This window comes from Orbicella faveolata, unplaced genomic scaffold (genome assembly GCF_042242905.1).
Source record: "Orbicella faveolata isolate gen_17 unplaced genomic scaffold, um_ofav_v1 contig_48, whole genome shotgun sequence".
In the NCBI taxonomy this organism is placed as follows: domain Eukaryota; kingdom Metazoa; phylum Cnidaria; class Anthozoa; order Scleractinia; family Merulinidae; genus Orbicella; species Orbicella faveolata.
In genome coordinates, this window is record NW_028301578.1 from 10,350,973 (window position 1) to 10,357,563 (window position 6,591).

General features: G+C 39.5%; 1 pseudogene across 1 annotated transcript in view; it reads left to right on the plus strand.

Annotated features, from left to right (window-relative positions):
- The window catches only part of LOC110069692 (uncharacterized), a 48,518-nt pseudogene extending 42,278 nt beyond the window's left edge, over positions 1–6,240 (plus strand). Inside the window, exons 29-35 of the transcript XR_016204501.1 lie at positions 39–671; positions 1,176–1,421; positions 1,877–2,079; positions 2,854–3,289; positions 3,991–4,155; positions 4,581–4,692; positions 5,273–6,240. The product of XR_016204501.1 is annotated as an uncharacterized LOC110069692 (transcript). The remainder of the gene's footprint in view (positions 1–38; positions 672–1,175; positions 1,422–1,876; positions 2,080–2,853; positions 3,290–3,990; positions 4,156–4,580; positions 4,693–5,272) is intronic.
- Positions 6,241–6,591: the final 351 nt, after the last annotated feature.

The window sequence follows — 6,591 nt, forward strand, 5'->3', positions numbered from 1 at the left end:
AAATAACCGTTTTATCGATATTGATTATTGTGTTCCAGTTCTTGGCAGCAATTTCGATCTTATCTTTAAACGCAAGACCGCAGACGACATGGTGTTACTATCAGACGGCAAAAGTATTCCAAACATGAGATATTTCACCATCGCTATGTTTGTGCGAGCAAATTCTACATACAAGTCAGGCACACTGTTTAGCTATAGCGTTGCTGGGCAACCAGACTCAGATGACATCATTGTACTCTCCTTTACTGAGTCTCAAGTTCATCTGGAGATTAAAGATGAAGTAGTTAGAGCCAATTACAAGTTAGCAGATGATCACTGGCATTATTTGGGGGTTGTGTGGAACGGCCTCACTGGAAATGTTTCCGTGTACATTGACAGAGAGGAAATAGAGAAAGTGAGTAATGTCAAAATCGGAGAAACTATCACAGGAGGTGGATGGATTGTCCTCGGTCAGCGTTATCTCGCAGAAGAACAGACGACATCCCTTTCGACAGCATTTCGTGGCACGTTACATCAAGTGAGCGTTTGGGATATTCCAGCAACTGCCAACCACATGTGGAACGCGGCCCAGAACTGCACTTGGCCCATTCCGGGAAATGTGCGATCATGGAGCAGCTTTCTGCCAGGAATCAAAGGACAAGTGGAAAAGAGATTCATGACGCAATGCAAAGGTATTTGCTAAGTCAAGGAATTGTAACGTCTACTTGAGGACTGATGATTTTAACGCAAGTTCATCAGAATTAAAGGAATTCCAAATATGCAGAAAAAATTAATTACGACAGTCTGCTTGATAGAAACTTAATCAAAATTCAATAAAGTCACTGCATAGAAGTTTCATGTTGCACGGTTTGTTTTGCCGTGCAAATAACCATCGCCACTGAGAAGCTTTTCCTTGATAAATCTCTTCATTATGCTGTACAAGGCAATTTCAACTTCCAGCCCGAAGATAAAACCCCGTGCGCGAAACTTAAAATGACGGCTACTCAGCAAACACTCTCCGCAAGACGGCTTTAACTTTTTAGTAAAAGAAAGCTGCTGATCTGATCGGAAGTCATTTCACAGTGATTTGCTCTGGTACTGACCGCTTTTTAAAATGTCGCAAAACTTTATCATTATAATAATGAGATTGTTTTCCAATTTTGTACTTTGTAACAAGCCTCTTTCCTTTTTTAAAGCTGCAGCTTTGGACATGTGCACAACTAACTGCTCGCACTTCCTTCACTGCGAGTCTCGCCAGGGACTTTATCAATGCAAATGCCAAGCCGGATTCTCAGGTCCTCACTGTGACATCAATATCGACGAGTGCAGCTCAAATCCCTGTATTAATGGGAAGTGTGTAGATGGTGTCAACCGATATGACTGCGAGTGCAACAAAGGTTATTGGGGAACCAACTGTGAGAAGGAGATCATCAACGAAAAAGGTTGAAGGGTCATAAAGCTATAAGTTTTTGAGCATTAATTCACTATAACACTAATAAGAAGAATACCGCGAATTGCGTTTTTTGTTTTGTATATGTTACGAAAATAGCAACACAATTAACACAACATTAGGGACCGTAAGAGCGTCTAGAAATGTTTGGTGGTATTGCACAACTCAGTTCTTGAGATCAATACTCTATATTGGCGACCAGAATATGTTTTCGATACCATGACATTATTGTGTCAAACCAAAAAAAAAGCCTAACTAAGCATATAGTCCTAATTTAGACTTTAAAGTGATGTAAGCTAACACAGCTGTTGTAATACCTTCGGTTTCGGAATTTGCCTGGAAACTGAAAATATGTTCTTTTATGTGTTAAATGTTCTCTGTTACATATTGCACATCAAGACTGAAAAAAGCTGACGTCGGTGTTTATAATTTTTTTCACCTCAACAGAGTGTCCCGAATTAAATAAGCCCAGGAATGGAGATATATCTTGTCGAAAGGTTTCTGGTAAACTGCTGTGTACCTTGTCCTGCGACGAAGGCTACTCGTTCAATGCCGAGGCGGTGACTGTGTATGGATGTGGTCCTGATACAAACTGGCAATGGAATGACATGGAAGAGCTAGTATTACCAAAGTGTTCAAGTATGTAGGAAGTTCTAAATTCGCAGTGAAAAGGATAGTTTCCTTTCCCGCTCAAAAGGTGTCCAGGTTGTGCCAGAAATATTCTTTACTTATAAGAAATATTCTTTACTTGAAAGCCGAACAATAAACAAGCCTCTCGCCAGTTTACTTTCGCCTGTATTTTAAAACCATCCTCGGAATAGTGCTTCTATGTGCAACCGGAGGGGGTGCATTTCGTGCCTTCTTACACTCTGTTGTTTTTTGCCATTGATCGCTATACTTACATGTATACTACTTGTTGATAAAAAAAAAAAAATATTGCGAAAAAAAAAAGTTCCATGAAAATATTGCGACAAAAGCCTCGAATTCGTACAATTAAGCCTTATTCTCCGAGAAAGTTCAAAACGAGCCGTGGCCATGGGGCAAAACTCTTGACATGGCATGATTGTTTTCCTGTAAATCAAATGAATTCATTTTGCCGGATTAAGACTGGCTTCCTATATATCGAATGAATGGCTTGTCAATTGGGCCAATATATAAGTTTGATTACTTATGATATTAGCAGTAAGAACTTTGTCTCTTATGTCTCATTATCTTCTCAATGTTAGAAACCTTGACCGCACCATTAATTAAATTGTTTTCATATAATAAATGACAAGCCTATTGTTTTTACTCGGTAGGCGACGCACTGAAAGTGTGTCATTTTTTGGATCTAACCAACCTAATGGATTCCATTCTCTAAGCAATTCACTCCTCGGAGTATTTGATTCTTATGTTACTCTTCTTTTCTCTTCCTTACGGGCAAGGTTGCCCCTGAGGAGATAGAACATCGCTTCTCGATTAAATTTCCAGGTATGCAATGCAACATCATCCAAAGTCGCGAAAAGCTGCATTCAGCAGTGGAGAGGGAAATACAAGCCACGCTTTCCACAGTGCAAGGATGGAAACTGAAAGACGTGGAAACTCCCGAATGCGAGGCGTCAGCCGATGAAAGGAAGAGAAGAGCAGTGGATCTTCCGTTGAAAGTTCTCTTCTCGCTGGTCGTAAACTCGTCAGGAGATGATGTCGAAGAGAAGAGTGAAGCAGTCTTATTTCAGATGCAATACGCTGTTGCCACAGGACAATTTCAGATAAGTTTGAGTGGAATGAAGAGTACGGCGAATAAATCGTCATTGCAGCATCTCTTCACCAATGTCACTTGTGCTGCTGGATTCCTTATGAGTGGCGATCGAAAGGGATGTGGTAGGCATTGTCCAATTTAAAATTTCGATTCCGATTATGCTAGAGCAATCGTACGACTGATTATTTTCAGCAGTTGGAGAGGAAGAGATTTCATTGTAACGATGAAATTAAAAACTCGGTTTACTTGGATTTTCAGCCCCAGATTCAAAGACCCGACACTGCTAAGCACTCTCCAAACAGTCACTTCCCTTAACGCAGAGTTTCAAAAAGCAAATCGGTAAAACTATTTCAAAAGCGTCCATCTGTGCGGTCAATATTAAAGATATGGACCGCTTGTCATGATTGAATGAATGAATGAAAACTTTAGTAACGTGTCAGTGTATTTAGCTATAGATTAGTTAATTGCGGACATCTAACTAAAGTCGAAAGCTAATAACTAGTTTACAAGAATTAATAAATAAATGTTGAAGTTGACAAATAAATATTTACAGCATAATAATAAATACTATAGAATCATATAAAATCATTCTGTTGACAATTTACTTAGTTTGCCGCAACTTCTATTGTTGTCAACGAGGTCTGAAAAGTCAATTTATTAACGTCCGTTACCATCCAGTTTATCGGTATAAGGATATATGGTAGACGCACCTGGAAATTATCCCGAAGTTGGGCGTCGGGGTGGGCGTCAGGGAGGGAGGGAAAGGCACTACTCTTGGACCTCGTTCGTGCTGTATATTAACACTTATTTTGTCATACGTCAGTGGCTTGTCCCGTTGGAACATCGTACGATCCAAAGAGTTTGAAGTGTGCACTGTGTGGTAAAGGTTCTTACCAAAACAATGAAGGACAGACCAGTTGTATAGAATGCAATGAAGGGAAGACGACCGATAGCTTGGGAGCCGCTTCCAGTGAGGAATGTGTCAAAGGTTAGTGCTTGTACATATCGCAACCATGATATATAGCAGAACGTGTTGAGAAAAAAAGGAATGGAAAGGAAAGGTCTTAAAAATCAAGAGCTGAATAGAGGCAAAAACGGAAAAAAAGGGCTAACATTTAGGAGGATTGAAAAATATTTATCAAAGTGCCTCCTGAAAGATCTGTGACTTGGTCCGTTTAAAGGAGCTTTGACGCGATGTTTTTGGTCATCTTCGTGATTTACAGGAATTTAAAACAAAGAAACCCCAGAGAAATCATGATAAGCCGAATGAATGCGTGGTGGCAACCGAGAAAGATAAACTATAAGTTAAACAATAAGTAGAAGTGATTTCCATGACGTAGCTCCGTTAAGATTACGAGCAATGGCTTAGGTATGACGAATTTTTTTTTTTTTTTTTTTTTGTTTCACCAACAGGTGTTTTGTCCGACAAAGTCCCGTCAGAAGGAAAGGATATCACTGTCTATATTGCAGTATCTTTGGTCGCAGTGATTGCAATAATGATAGGCATTTTTGTTGTTTACTGCAGGTATGTATAAATCTTCATAAAATTATGAATAAAGAAGAATTTACTTCATCGAAATTGACAATATTGTGTGTTAGCGACAAAACATTACACTAACCATACCCCCTTTGCAATAACCAAATCCCGCAAGCTTCACCTTCAGAAAAGGACGTAGAGAGGAGCGACTCAAAGTGAATAGAAGTCCTTCTTTGTTCGAACACAAAATATAAAAAGAAGAGGCGAGAGCAGGCGGACCTTGCCTCGTTCCACAATCGGAAGAGGGAGGGGCGCGGGGGGAGGGGGGGGGGAAGTAGTCGTTGCAATGGATGGGAATGGAAAAGGACTGGAATTCGCTAGATCTGCTACAATTGTCTTTACGGAACGAGTTACAATCTTCAGCAGAGCTCTACCATTCAAACCAGCTTCGCCATAGTACAGCGTTTGGTATCCATCCAGGAAGAAAACACATGTGGCTAGCCTTTAGAATGAGCAAAATCATCAGAGAGACTAACAAACGCATATCACTCTCAGGTAACACCTTTGTTTATCCGTGTGCATACATAGTGATTGATCACTTTTTTTTTTTTTTTCTACACACATGCAGGTACCACCGTTCTTGTTGCTTTGCAAACAACAAGGTTGGTCAAAGCGACTCAAGCCTGGATAGATATCATCTCCCAATGGTAAACAGAGAAGCTTCCCAACTGAAGAACACAGAGAGCGGCGACCTTAAACGATCAGTGCATTCGGATATGCCAAAGAAGAGGCTGAACAATTTCACAAACGTTAATGCTCTTGCTGGTGACAAACTTAATAATGCTGATGTGACATCGACCGCTATCAAAGCAAAAGATAATAAATTATATCCGACAGACAAAAACCTTTTCGCCCAATCAAAGGTATAAGGTGATTTGCTCAGTAACCGAAACTTGTCGTCAGGAGACCATAACCAAAAACGTGTTAACTGCTTGCGTTATTTTTTAGAAACATTTTTTTTTTGTTACCTTTCACGTTAAATAGTATCGTTAAATAGTGCACTCAGCTTAGTTTTAACGTATTCGTTTGAAATTAGAGACTGAAAGATCAGAGTGACTGGTAATGCTCGAGGTCTGTTTTTTGATATAAGTAGGAATTAAGCCATGTAGATCGTGATAAACAGTTGGATTATTCGTGTAATTATATCGTTTTCACTTTTCTAAGTAGAAAACCTTTAAATTACTGATAAATTGTGTTGATTTGCTAGATAACCAAACTTTTGGAAAGGAGACCATAACCTGGGGCGTGTTTACAGCTTGCAACATTTTTAGAATCGGCGGTAATTTAACCTGCTGCGGATCATTTTTCCCAGTCTAGGTTCCAGACCTCTATTATTTACAATATAAATAGTTTTCAACAATTTGTAACCTTCACTAGCATACAAAACGTCACCTTTAGTAATAAAATGCGTTGGAAGACAATATCCATCACCGCTGTTTGTAGTATATTCTAAAACAAGCTACGATGGCCTAAGAACAAGAGTATATATGATGACTGAAACCCTTGAAATAAATTTCAAAAAACCGTTACATAAAACTGGCGTCTCGAGAGCAGAGATTCCAATACATACTTAACTTATTCTCACCTAATTTGCTGGTTTAGAGGACAAGTTATGGATATTTTTTCTGCCCTCTAGAAACAGGGAAGGAAGGTATACTTTTTTATGTTCTAGATTTTAGATTCCCACGTCGGGTCAGTACAACTTTACTATTGAACGGCGATATATGGGTTATTCACCAAGTGTGAGGTCAAGATGACTGGATATTGACCAAGTTTATAGATATTGGCCAAGTTTATAGATGACTGGATATTGGCCGAGTTTATGAACCTCGACTCCGTCTCGGTCCACAAAACACGGAAAAAAAGAACGAGGCCAATATCCAGCAA